The sequence below is a fragment of the Crassostrea angulata genome, chromosome 2 (genome assembly GCF_025612915.1).
Source record: "Crassostrea angulata isolate pt1a10 chromosome 2, ASM2561291v2, whole genome shotgun sequence".
In the NCBI taxonomy this organism is placed as follows: Eukaryota; Metazoa; Mollusca; class Bivalvia; order Ostreida; family Ostreidae; genus Magallana; species Magallana angulata.
This window is the reverse complement of record NC_069112.1, coordinates 50,321,163-50,335,591: the sequence shown is the minus strand read 5'-3', so window position 1 is coordinate 50,335,591 and position 14,429 is coordinate 50,321,163. Positions and strand designations below refer to the sequence as shown.

Below are 14,429 nucleotides of genomic sequence, written 5' to 3'. Positions count from 1 at the left end.
AAGTCCACTTAAGGGTTCTTCATTTATTCAGATGATAAAGGGATTAAAGGATTAAACCCTGTAATATAATCAATAGATATCAGCATAAAAATGATCAATGTTTACAATAAGTTTCAGCATAAAAATATACAACCATATTCAATATATTTATGAAAAACATTACTTTTCAGAGTTCACTAATCCAACTATTTGTAAAGAAGGATAACTCTGATTATAATGCATCATTCTTTCAGTGTCAAGAAGAGTAATTGCCCTTGAACACAATTTACAAAAATATAGAAATATGCTTTATATCATTATCAATATCAATATTTAATTAAATAAAAACATTAACTTTCAATGTAGCTCCTTTGTAGAGTACATAATATAAAGATACATATAATAAATAAAAAAATGTTACAATAACTAACCTTTCACATTTATTAAAAATGAAATAATATAAGTTAATAGATATCAAAACTATGAATTACTGGGATACTTTATATAATACATTCTTTCATAAATAAGGTATTATATGTACCAATTAACAGAAAATATAATCATTATCTATTAAATTATTTATTAAAGTTCAAGAATACCCCCCAAAAAAATAGAACACTTACTATAACTGACTGCTTCAAATATGTTGATCAAATAAATAAATTAATTAAATCGTCTCTTGAAGAAAACAGGTCTTACATAACTAGCCTCAAATGGTCTGTCACAAAGGCTACTCATTTAGAGTGGGAAAAATTATAAAAACATACTATTGGCTAAGGAAACCACCTGATCCTGTCCACATGTATGTAAGTGACCATACAGGTGAAATGACTTAAGGCTATAAAATATCAGAAGCCACTACAATAGGTAATTAAATAATGATTACTTGATAGGTGCATAAAAGACAGGGAGTTACATATGTATAGGGATAGTAGTCTGTTTCTAAATATGTACATGTAAAATATGGAATATAGAATAATGATGATGATGATGATGATGTTGATGATGAAATATATATTAAATAATACGTATGAATGTAATTATCATAAAATGCACCCTATTACATAAACAGAATAAATACACATGGAGTAGGACAGTGTTGTATAATGCAATGTTATCATGCACAAAATTGTACTCAATGGTTAAAATAAAATTGAACATGCAGGCTCATCTATATATTTTTAGCCTGGCTTTGCTGAACTGTAGGCAGGCAAATTGCCAATGATACTTTAAATAGCACAACTTCAAAAGTAAACAAAAAACCAAGCAGTGTCAAAGTAAAAGCATCCGCTATACCAAATAGTTACACAGAGAGCCATATGAAACGCCATAGCTGCCTTAAAGGGGCATGGTCACGATTTTGGTCAAATTTTATTTTTCGGTTTTTATTATTAGTCCCCTACCGGTTTTCACCAGAGGGGACTATAGCTTTCCTCTGTGTCCGTCTGTCCGTCCGTCTGTCTGTCTGTAAACTTTTCACATTTTCAAAATCTTCTCAAGAACCACTGGGCAAATTTCAACCAAACTTGACACAAAGCATCTTTAGGCTAAGGGGATTCAAGGTTGTGAAAATTAAGGATCACGCCCTTTTGCAAAGGGAGATAATTAGGAATTATTGAAAATTTTCGAGAAATTTTCAAAAATCTTCTTCTCACGAACCATTAGGCCAGGAAAGCTGAAACTTTTATGGAAGCATTCTCGGGTAGTGTAGATTCAAAGTTGTGAAAATCATGACCCTCTGGGGTAGGGTGGGGCCACAATGGGGGGGTCGACTTTTTACATAGGAATATATGGAGTAAATCTTTAAAGGAAAGCTTAAAGTTGTTTGGAAGCATCCTCAGGTAGTGTGATTTAAAGTTTATTCAAATCATGATTCCCTGGGGGGAGGGGGGAGGTTAGGCTGGGGTCAAAAGGGGGGGGGGGGGAGAAAAATTTTACGTAGGAATGTATAGAAAAATATCTTTTTATCTTTTTCTATAAAAAAACACTTGCCTAGAAAACCTGTAACTTTAGTGAAAGCAACTTCAGATAGTGTAGATTCAAATTTGTTCAAATCACAATCTTTAGGAGTAGTGTGGGGCCACATTGGGGATTCAGTTGTACAAAGGAAAAGATTTTAATTATTCACAAAAACTGAAATGTTATTATATATGCTTTTACTTATATGCAAGCATTTTTATATATTACTGATTCTTTAAAGTTGTTTAAACTTTGGCCCCTGGACGATTATTGGGCCTTACAAGGGGTTCAGGGTTTGATGTACATTGTAGGTTTATATCCTGTATATAAACAATGGTTTTTGCCAACGTCATTACTCGCTGGGTGGCGCGCATGCACTAGAGGTTATAGAAAAATTAAAATGGCGGACAAATATAAACAGCGGTCCGTGCAACGTCTAAAATGCGAGCTTGCTCAAAGAGGTGCCGCATGTGGGGGAAGGAAGATCGATCTGATCGAAAGGTAGGTATCTCATATAGAAATAAAGACATAGTTTTCATTCACGGAAATTATGAGATCGTTTAAAAAGAGTACATTTAAGGTCAGTAGCGGGTTTAATAATTTTGCGCCCTCTGCGCAGGGTATTGCGCATTACTGTTGTAAAACACAAATTTAAAGTAAAATGTTCAATGATACAGGTTATCATGTAACGTTAGACAAATTAATTATCAAAAAATTATTTTAAGTGAAATTAATCGTTAGAATAATGTCAGAAGTATTTAAATTGTTTCGCTGCTTCTTCAAAAACGACGTTATTGTCGTCTTAGGATGACGTCAGTTGAGACTCTGACGTAACAATTGACAAAAATTAACGTAGTGCATTTTCTATTACAGCGTCAATAATTTAAAAAATCAAAACTATTTTTTACAAAATAAAAACATATATACGCGACCGTTTTACGTTCTGTGTGAGTGGAAATGTATTTTTTCTTCTAATACAAATAAAATTTGATTCGTAAACATCCTTTTGTTTTATACAATTCTATAATGTTAAGTGGGCACGGCACGTTTATAGGATCAAACTATGAGGACGGATAGCCTAAAAACCATCCGTTCAATTTCGTTTTAATTTGGCAAAAAGTTTACTTATACGTTAACCTTCAATCGCTGAAAATTTAAAGAAAATCGTATGTTTGTAATTTTTTGAATATGAAATTGAAAATAAAAACCCTCATTTTCCTGTATAATCCTATATAAAATGTCGGTGATGAATCGGACATACGACCAAAATTTGAGCGCGACAAACAGATAAACTATCCGGTCAATTTACTTTATATTTTGCACATAGTTTACTCATAAGTTGACATTTCTCTGTAAAAAATTTAATGGAAATCGTATGTTTGAAACATTTTCCCCCGAGATTCCTTAATCTGGGTTTTACAACACAAGACTTGGCAGTTTAGAACCATTTTAGAATGTAACTAGCTGTTTCTTGCGTCAAAAAATGAAGCTGGTTTTAAGGCAAATATGTACACACCGAAGAGCTCAAAAGCCAGACAAATCTTGTTGATTTCAAAGAGTCATGGCTGAGAAACAGCTAGGCCTACGTCACATTACTGTTTGATACAAGTACCCAATATTTCCATATAACTATATGGTATAATATATAAAAAAAATATCTACGAGCTTTGTGAGCTTAGCGAATTCGCTCGCAAAGCTCATAAATGTTTTCATTTACCGTGCTTTAAAAAAAATGCCAAGTCCTGTTTTACAACAATATAGGAATCCACCAAAATCGATCTTAAAAGTAGTCCAGTGAAACATTTTTCACGTGTCTTTTATTTATATACAATAATTTGATATATAGTTTAATCATCATATCTGTATTTTGAACTGTTGAATTGAAACATACCTCATCATTGTTTTATCAGTAAATTATTAAACTGTTCAATAATTTACACTTGATATTAATTAGACTTAACTCACTATGCGGTAAGTCCCTTTATGGAGACAACAGAGTAAACCAGTCCAGGAAAGATAACTCATTTTTTTAGGGCCCTTGTTATATCCTGTGTAAACCCCTATTGCCCATATTAGGAAATTTCGGTAAGAACATGCGCAAATAATCCGCGTTACGTCCTCCTTTTGCTGCTGACGCTGGCCGGGATAAGACGCATATACTGATCGCTCATCCATTATACAGGAATCATCATCGGAAGCATAAGTTAAGTTCAATTTCTAAGTTTATATTACTTTTTCTTATATTTTCATTAAGCTGTCTTTATCTGCCTTACCTATAGAGTAAGCTTTACCAAAAACCTCCATGTAACATTTGCTTATTTATGCCCTAATTCAATTTTCGAAATCTCGGCCGACCACGTGGTCAATTAAACACTCATTTACTTACATGTAATGACATTTTCTCTACAAAAAATCCATATTTCTTGATAATTCATCAATATTAGAAAAGGATGGATGATATAAATAAATTGAATTAACAGCTTAAGTACTTGGAATTTCAAAATATTTAATTTTCCGTTTTTTGTTTTCCCTCAAGACATCATGTTGAGGGCTAAACGTACATGTAAGTCCACGTCGCCATATGTCCGCCCGTCAAGAGTGCCTGGTACCCGGCCCACTTCCAGCAATGCAACAGTAACGATGCCCAGCGTTCCCGCAGCCAGCTCAGTGTCAGCGACGCAAACAGGGCCCACCAGTGTTGCCTCTGGCTCTCGCCATGCAGTTGCCTTGGGATCCGCGCCCTCCTTTGACCCTGCAGTTAATGTAGTTCCAACGCTGCAATCCTTGCCCTCAAGTGTTGCCTCAGGATCCGCACATGTTCCTGCCTCCGGGATCCCATCAAGTTCTGCTTCTCGGTCATCAATATCCAACCCACCCAGGAATGCATCTCCATCCACGTCAGGTATGCTAACGCTTGCCAATTCCTTTCCAAATTATTTTCATGCTGCATATCCCCACTTGGCTTCGGGCATTCCCACATCTATCCCAGCGGTTCCTTTAGGTTTCAATACCAGTAATCCTACTCCCCTTGTAAGTGTATCCGATAACCTTGGCCTTCATGTTCCGCAAACAACTAAGGACAAAATATGGGAAAAACAATACATCAACTTGATTAAAGTTGTACAATCCGATATTGATACGGGGGATCAACAAAAAATTGCTTTAGTTCAAGGTCAGTTGGTTCTTCAACAGAAGTCCAATCAAAACAAAATCACTTCAGTTCAATCATGGACCGATGCATTCTTAATATTCGCCAGTATCTATCTAATTGCAAAGTATCCTAATGACGCCCAGGGCATTCTCAAGTACATGCAAACTATACGTTTGGGGGCCAATCGCAGTCCTTCTTCAAACTGGATTGAGTATGACAGGCAATTCAGATTGAAAATGTCCAAGTATACGTCCACCCACTGGGGTTCAGTCGATGCTGAACTCTGGCTGTTATATATGTCATCACAAGCACCAATGACCACTCAGCCTCCTTCCACTTTGAAATGTTACGATTATAACTTCAGGGGCTCTTGTGCAAAGTACCCATGTTTATATCAACATTCATGCATGTACTGCCACAAAACTCACCCCCGTATTTATTGCAGGCTGGAAAGACCTCCGCAGACCAATATTACACAGTCGAACTTACAATTCAACTCACGTCAACAGCGTAATCCCTCTCAAAGTCCCGTCAGACCTAGATTCCTACCACAACTCCCTAGACAGAGATATATGGGACCTAGGTCATTCCCCAATTAATATTTACAACCTTAGAAAATGTCTGGTGGATTATCCCTGTAAAAATATTGCTACCTCTTTGCTTAATGGGTTTCAAAAAGGGTTTTACCTGCATTTCACAGGTGTAAGGATTCCATTATTACAAAAAAACTTAAAATCAGCAGTTTCTCATAAACCTCAGCTGCTAAGTATTATTCAGAAAGAAGTTCATCTGGGGCGAATGTCAGGACCATTTTTAAATCCGCCTATGGCTAATTTAAGGTGTATCCCAGTATAAGGTGTGCTACCAAAGAAAGATGGTGGCTGGAGGCTTATAACAAATCTATCAGCACCTGTTGGTAATAGTGTCAACAGCAGTATTAAGTATGAATTATGTTCCGTTTCGTATTCTTCTTTCGATCAAGCAATACAAATAATATTATCTCAGGGTAAGGGCTCTGAACTTTGCAAAATGGAATTGTCAAGCGCCTTCTGACTTATACCAATCCATCCATCAGACTTCTGTTTGTTAGGCATGTTTATTGATGGAAAATACTATTTTGATAAATGTATGCCATTTGGTCGCGCAATCGCTTGCTCAACTTTTGAACAGTTTTCTACTTTTCTCCATTTGCTGGTTTCTAAAAGAGCGGGAAATGATAACATTATTCATTATCTTGACGATTTCTTATTCATAGGTAAACAAAAATCACAAGCATGTTATAACACCGTACAAGTTTTTCAACAAACATGTCAAGAATTAGGCGTACCTATTAACCACAACAAAACTCAAGTTCCCTGTACAAAGTTGACGTTCCTTGGCCTAGGTATCGACGCAATATACTATACGATATTTATACCTGATGACAAATCTATTAATGGTAAAACTCCATTTCTAGAATTAATTTGGTCCAACAACAAAACTTTACAACTTTTCACCGATAGTTGCGGCTCCTGCGGTGGAGGCGCATTTTTTAACAATCATTGGACTGTTTTAGTATGGCCTAGTAAATGGGACCTAGAGTTGCGCAGAGACATTACCTACTTAGAACTCATACCTATCCTTGTAGCTATATGGTTATGGTCAGAACAATTAACAGCCAAAAAATTATTGAAAAATACCAACAACATGGCCTTAGTTCACATTGTCAACTCCAAGTCAAGTAAGTCTGACAGGGTTATGTCCTTGATTAGGCCTCTTGCGCTCATTTGTTTAAAGCATAATATCCAAATCAAAGCTACCCACATTAGTGGATATAAAAACTCAATAGCAGACTCGATTTCTCGGTTTCAGTGGCAGAGGTTCAGGACTTTAGCTCCACATGCCGACCCTTTTCCGACCCAGATACCACCTGCATTATTGACTCGCTTAGGCCTCATCTAGACCATATCTTATCCGCTGCTGTCTCGCACAATACCGCCTTAACTTATCAGAAAGGACTCGATTAATTTTGCGCTTTTAGAAGTAAATACTCACTCCCTGAGCTGTGGGCACCTCCGCTTCATCAGCTTATTAATTTTATAGCATACCTGTCTGCAAACTCGTGCTCTCATTCCACCGTCAGGTGGTATTTGAGTGCAATCAGTTATCAGTTGCAAATTCAAGGTAAACAAGACACCACTAAGGCATTTATTGTTAAGAGGCAAATTAACTATTAGAAGGGTTGCATAGATTAAATCCATCTAAGAATGTCCACTCCCCTATAAATCTTCCTCTGCTAAGTCAGATAACGTCCATATTACCACATGTGTGCACCAATTCATACGAAGTCGTATTGTTTACATCTGCATTTCAGTTAGCATTTTTCGCCTTATTACGGGTCAGCGAATTTACTGTTACAAGCAAAAAATCCACTCCTCTTTCCTAGTTTAGCGATATTTCCATTTCAGAATCCATAATAACGGTCACAATACGCAGTTCCTAAACTGACCAACACTTCGCGGGCTCTACAATTCATATTGACTTCAATGCAGGCACATCTAATTTATTTCAGTCAATTTTGCAATATTTTGCAATTAGACCATCTATTCAAGGCCCTCTTTTTTGCCATTTCAATTCAAAACCCCTCACATCATACCAATTTACATCAGTTTTACACAAAGCAATTAAATTCTTGGGTTTAGACACCTCCACATTTAAGTCCCATTCATTCCGCATCGGTTGCGCAAATCATATGTATTCTACTGGTGTACCGGAAGAGGAAATAAACGCTAAAGGAAGATGGAAATGGAACGCAATGTACTCGTACATTCACATTTGATTACATACTCCATTACTCATTTGCAGTTTAAATCTAATGATAGGTTCGTCAGATATTCATTTTATTTTATTACTAATAGTTACCAAGATTGTAGGTCATACATCGGTGTGGATAGTAGGAAGTTCCATAATACGTAATGCATCAGAACATGCCATTGTGAACTACGGTAACCACCACCTCAACCTCAAGCCTCACAATATTCCTCTCAGATGGTTCGGCAAAGGAGGCATGATCTGGGAAGACCTTGAATCCTTTCTGCATAACATGGTTAGCAAGTTTGGTCAACCAGGCGTAATCGTAGTGCATTGTGGCGGAAATAGTATAGCTTCTATGTCTTTGCGTCGACTTAAAAAATTTATGAAACTTACCATCGCCAACATGCAAGTTCATTTTCCTACGTGCAAAATTATTTGGTCGCAGATTTTACCAAGAAATTACTATAGACATTCATATTCACACATTGCTGCAGAACGAGCCCGAAAACAAATTAATAGTCCACTATCTGAATAAGCCTTCATTATGTCAAGGGGCGGGGGGTACATTCATTACCCAGATCTTGGTTGTTGCTCGCCGAAACTGTACAGGGATGGAATCTATTTAATCCGACATTGGTCAGTTCATTTTTCTAAATACAATGCAGGCTGGTTTGTACAAAATCATCACTCAAAACATCTCTTGCTATCCTACTCGATAATGTGTGTATTGCATAATATATGGTTTTGCGTTGAACCCCGGCGGTTTCATCTTGGTTTAGGCAAAATTTGCCGCTTGTGGCGGATGCCTTCCTTCAACCAGCAAGCTGATCAATGGAATGCATTTGGCCGAATTTTGAAAGGAGTCTCGCCGCACATTCTGTTTTAGTCCAGGATCTGCGGCCAGTAATATGGGCTCCTGTCATTTTCATTTAATTTGCTACATCATATACTCGTGTGAAGTCGATGTAGTTCATTGCCATTTATCATTGTCATTGTCATTTTATATAATACAGTTTTATTCCTGGTAAAATCATTTATCATAAACAGCGTCAATATCAATTATCATTGTCTTATAAACACTATCATTGACTTATAAACACTATCATTGATTTATAAACACTTTATTTTTTTATTTATAAACACTATCATTGATTTATAAACACTATCATTGACTTATAAACATTTTCATTGACTTAATTATTAACATTATCATTGACTTGATCATTATTATATATATCAATTTATCATTGTTTCATTTATGTACAATAAATAATAAAGCCATGACAGAAACTACCAACGCGTTTTCTATTACTCTGTTTAGTCGAAATAAAACATTTTAAAGGAACTAAAGGAACTACAGTAATGTAACATTAGCCTAGTACTATTATAATATAGTCCAAAATATTCTGGTCTTTTTTAGCTCATCTGAGCCAAAGGCTCAAGTGAGCTTTTCTGATCACAATTTGTCCGTTGTCTGTCGTCGTTGGCGTTGTCGTTGTCGTTGTCGTCGTCGTCGTCGTTGTAAACTTTTCACATTTTCATCTTCTTCTCAAGAACCACTGGGCAGATTTCAACCAAATTTGGCACAAAGCACCACTAGGTAAAGGGGATTCAAGTTTGTTCAAATGAAGGGCCACGCCCTTTTTAAAGGGGAGATAATTGAGAATTATTGAAAATTTGTTGGTATTTTTCAAAAATCTTCTTCTCAAAAACTATTAGGCCGGTAAAGCTTAAACTTGTGTGGAGGCATCATCAGGTAGTGTAGATTCAAGTTTGTTCAAATCATGGTCCCCGGGGGTAGGGTGGGGCCACAATTGGGGGATCAAGTTTTACATAGGAATATATAGAGAAAATCTTTAAAAATTTTCTTCTCAAAAACTATTAGGCCAGAAAAGCTCAAATTAAAATGGAAGCATCCTCAGGAAGTGTAGATTCAAGTTTGTTCGAATCATGGTCCCCGGGGGTAGGGTGGGGCCACAATTGGGGGATCAAGTTTTACATAGGAATATATAGAGAAAATCTTTTAAAAAATTTCTTTTAAAAACTATTAGGCCAGAAAAGCTCAAATTAAAATGGAAGCATCCTCAGGAAGTGAAGATTCATGTTTGTTCAAATCATGGTCCCCGGGGGTAGGGTGGGGCCACAATTGGGGGATCAAGTTTTACATAGGAATATATAGAGAAAATCTTTAAAAATTTTCTTTTCAAAAACTATTGACCAGAAAAGCTAAAAATTTGAGTGGAAGCATCCTCATGTAATGTAGATTCAAGTTTGTTCAAATCATGGCCCCCGGGGGTAGGGTGGGGCCACAATTGGGGGATCAAGTTTTACATAGGAATATATAGATAAAAATCTTTAAAAATTTTCTTCTCAAAACCTATCAGGCCAGAAAAGCTCAACTTTGAGTGGAGGCATCATCAGGTAGTGTAAATTCAAGTTTGTTCAAATCATGGTCCCCGGGGGTAGGGTGAGACCACAATTGTGGGATCAAGTTTTACAATCCTTAAAAATATTCTGGGAAAGTTTTCGGTCCAAAACTCAGTACTTAGTGTGATAGCACAGGTTATGAGATTAAAGGTAGATTTAAGTTTGATGAAACCATGATTCCCTAGAGAATAGTGGGGCCACGAAATGGGGAGGGGGGGGGTTTATAGGAATAGAGAAAATCTTCTTACAGGTACAACAACAAAAGGGGCTTTACTAAAAAATAAGAGGTGGATAAAAATTGGCAGATTTTCAATTTTTTTTAGCAAGATCTACTGTACTCAGTTGTCAAGATATTGTTGATACTGTAATGCTAATTTGATCAGAATTAAGGCAATTGTTGCTCAGGTGAGCGATGTGGCCCCTGGGCCTCTTGTTTTTCAACTGATTTTGAAATTTTACTTGCTAGGAAAACCTGTCCAGTAACATTAATTATAATTGCTTTAATAGACCAGGAAAACCTCAGATCTTTAGGAATTTATTTTGTCATTGTACATTTACTTGTTTACACACATCCATCATTAAGGTCTATGGATTGTATTACTCTTCGGATATTTCAGGCTTGAATCGTATGACAGAAATAAGAATTTCAGAGAAGATCCCATCATAATTCCAGAGCCATTAGATGTATTCTGGCCTATAACTGGCTTCCAGCAACTCAGACCAGCTAGAACACAGGAAGTCAATATCACAGTTAACATATCACCAGATTGAACGATTCTTTCTGTATAGAATGGCAGGTAAATATGTAAATCAAGATTTAACTGAAATGTTTCTAATTAATGTGATAATTTAAACTAGAATATAATATATTTCTGATTTTAATTTTTCATGCATCTGCATGTATATGTACATGCAGGCTTACAACATTAACAACATGCACACATTTGATCACCTTTGGAATTTAAAAAAGAACATTCTCTAGGAAAATTTTCCAATTTTTATTTTTATTTTGTAGAAGACAAACAGATGACATCTGACCTTAAAGCCTTAGAAAAGGGCAAGGACCTTCTAACTGTAGAGAGAATTTTTGCATGCAGCAATATGTCATCAGATGATACACATATATTATTTATTTATCTGGAATAGTGGGTGCAGCAATAAAACAAAAGGTTTGGATCAACAAGTTTGATGCTAATTAAATAAACATGATACAATAACTGCATGCAGGTCGATTTAATTGCTTATAATACCTTGCAAACTTTTCTGAACTATTCATGAATTTATAGTGCTACTTCTATAGTGCTAATTTTACATGTACTGCTAAAACAGCAGTACATGTAAAATTAACAAAATTGACCACATGATATCAGATGGTAAACTACCTTAGTGTCATATTAGATTTAGCTTAATAGTTATCATTTATGTCCTGATGATTTTGTAAGATGATTGACTGATTTTCTATACATAATGGCCATAAAAACATTTTTTAGAAATTATCATGACCATACTTTTTAAATCCTTTTTTTCATATTTCAATAGTTAATATCCTACAATTTTAATTGACAAAAGAACAGGAGATCCTCTTAATCCCATTGTGAATGCCCTGCAGGCAAGGGGTCTCACGGAACATGTAAGCATGTTGCTGCTGTTATGCTTATGGTGGAGAGCTTTAATGTGGAAAATGGAAATTTAGCAGTCAGGAAAGGTTGTACAGACAATCTGCAAAGGTTCCATGTGCCAAAGAAAATTTATGATGGTGTGTATTACATATTTTATATACTTTTGAATAGCTAATTTTCACATGAAATCATGGCTCATTGATATGCATTATTATGCCATGAATGGCTCCGTATATGTATAATAGAGTGTAGTACTTTATAGGTAAACCACTGGCAGCAGATAGAATCCCTTGGAAAAGGAAACACATCGATGAAATGCTGGAGGATCCAAGGAAAGACATGTACATGAAATACTCATCAGGCTACTCCAGTTACATAATTTTATAACTGTATGGTGAAATCCTCTACCAACATAATCATTGAGATATTATTAACTCCTTCAACCAGTCTTTAGGTAATTTTAATGGCACTATTCACAAAAATTGAATTCACTGTAGTAGTTGTACTTAAGCTTAATTAGTAATGTAATAGGAAAGGAGGAATGAGCACATACATGAATTGAAAACAAATGGCTGGACCGGGAATCGAACCCTGGACCTGCAACTTGAGTCAGGAGCTCTACCACTGAGCTACCCAGGCCAATATCCACGGTTCATAAAGCCCCAACTACTACATTAAAATGGATAGTATAATTATAATACATGCATGTAATACTTTATCTTTATTTTATACACCGTGATGATTTTAGGTTGCAAGTAGAGACCATGATTACCTTCAACAACCTTTAACAGAGCATCTTGTTGGCAAAGCAGTTGCTGTAAGTAACTAATGAACAGAACTTTACAACCTAAATGCATTTATGAAATTGTTTAATTAATATGTTTGTGTTAGAGTCAGGTATATAACATTCCTACTAGCTCTGGCTAGTGGGTTAACCCTTTAGCTCGATCAGTAGGGTGCTGGACTGGCATGCCAGAGGAGGAGGGTTCAAATCCCAGCTGAGGCTAAAAGTATCTCTGTTACATGTTGAAAATTTCAGGTCAAACCAGCATTCAATTTATATATGGCAACAAATATAAGAATATCATATACAGGTTCATTGTATCAACAAAATGCTGCATGTTGATTTAACATACATGCAGGTAAAAACTGTCCCCCTTTCATTTTATTGTCCTCTTTTTAAGGTCTCTCCAATAGATGCCAAGGACATAGAGAAATCTACAAGGATGCAAGCCAAGAGTAAAACCTGGTTTGATGAAAGAAAATGGCGAATAACTGCCTCACGTTTCAGTGACATTATTAAAATGACTTGCCGCAGAGACACTAGAAAATTGTGTTCTAGCATTTATTAACCGAAGTCATTCATTACCTATCCCATCATTCATGGTAGGCAGCATGAGAGTAGAGCAATCTCCATGTTTGAAGAACTGCATGACTCATTTCAAAGTTAAAAAGTGTGGGTTATTTGTGTCCGTCAAATACGTACCCTTTCCTTGGTGCTACACCAGATGGTTTAGTACAGAATGATGCCATAGTAGAAGTTAAATGCCCCTATGGTGGTAGAGATGTTGATATTAAACCTGGGGAGAAATTCCCATTTCTTGTAGAATCAAATGGTAAAATTACATTGAAATCAAGTCATAAATACTATGACCAAATCCAAGGACAACTGTATATTTCAGGTAGAAAACTCTGCTACTTCATTGTTTACACATTTTGTGACATTTGAATATGATGAGGTATATTGTCTTTTTAGTTTATTGCCAAAACTAGAAATGTTCTACAAGAAACATTTCAGACCATATGTTGCTTCTTGCATGTCTGAAATAGGCTTGTTTGCTATTTGTTTTCATGCACATGTAAGCTTATTTGCATATTATGCACACTTCATTGTTGAATTTTTTTGGTGCACTAGATAGAGCAGAAAGAAGATAGAATGTACATTTTTTGATGCAATGGCTTGGTGTTTGCATCTTCATTAGAAGTTACATTAAATTAAGTCATTCTCTTTCTGTGAAATGAAACAATCAGTCATACTACTGTTCTGTATCAATATCTTGTACAATTAATACCTCTGCTCTGGGGGGGGGGGGGAGGGGGGGGGGCATAATTTTTGGGGGAGTTGATTTTAATCAACTCTCCTATGCAGTTACTCTGACAAACCGAAATTAAGTGAAATTACAGTGTTTGGACCAAAGCACAAATCATCGCCGCTGACAAGAATAAGTTCTTGAGAATAATTGATAAATCCGAAATAATGTATGCTAAAGCATTGTTTTTCAAGGAAACTTATTTATAAATACCTTGAAAATAGTCAGATTTTAAATGGTATGAACAATTTAAATATTTTTTGTAGTTGTATGTATTCTTGTGCCAGAGTTTAATATAGTCTCGTTCAACTTGACGCTCGGCTGTCTCCGTAAATCTCTGACAAGCAAGAGAGACGGCGATTGGGGTTTTAACAACATTCTTGTGTCGAAAAAGTCCGAAAATTCATATTA

The 14,429-nt window shown here is 35.9% G+C and overlaps 1 non-coding gene across 1 annotated transcript; it reads right to left on the bottom strand.

Moving 5' to 3' along the window:
• Positions 1–12,497: 12,497 nt before the first annotated feature.
• Positions 12,498–12,568, bottom strand: Trnal-caa (transfer RNA leucine (anticodon CAA)). Its single transcript has one exon. It is a non-coding gene; the product is annotated as a tRNA-Leu (tRNA).
• Positions 12,569–14,429: the final 1,861 nt, after the last annotated feature.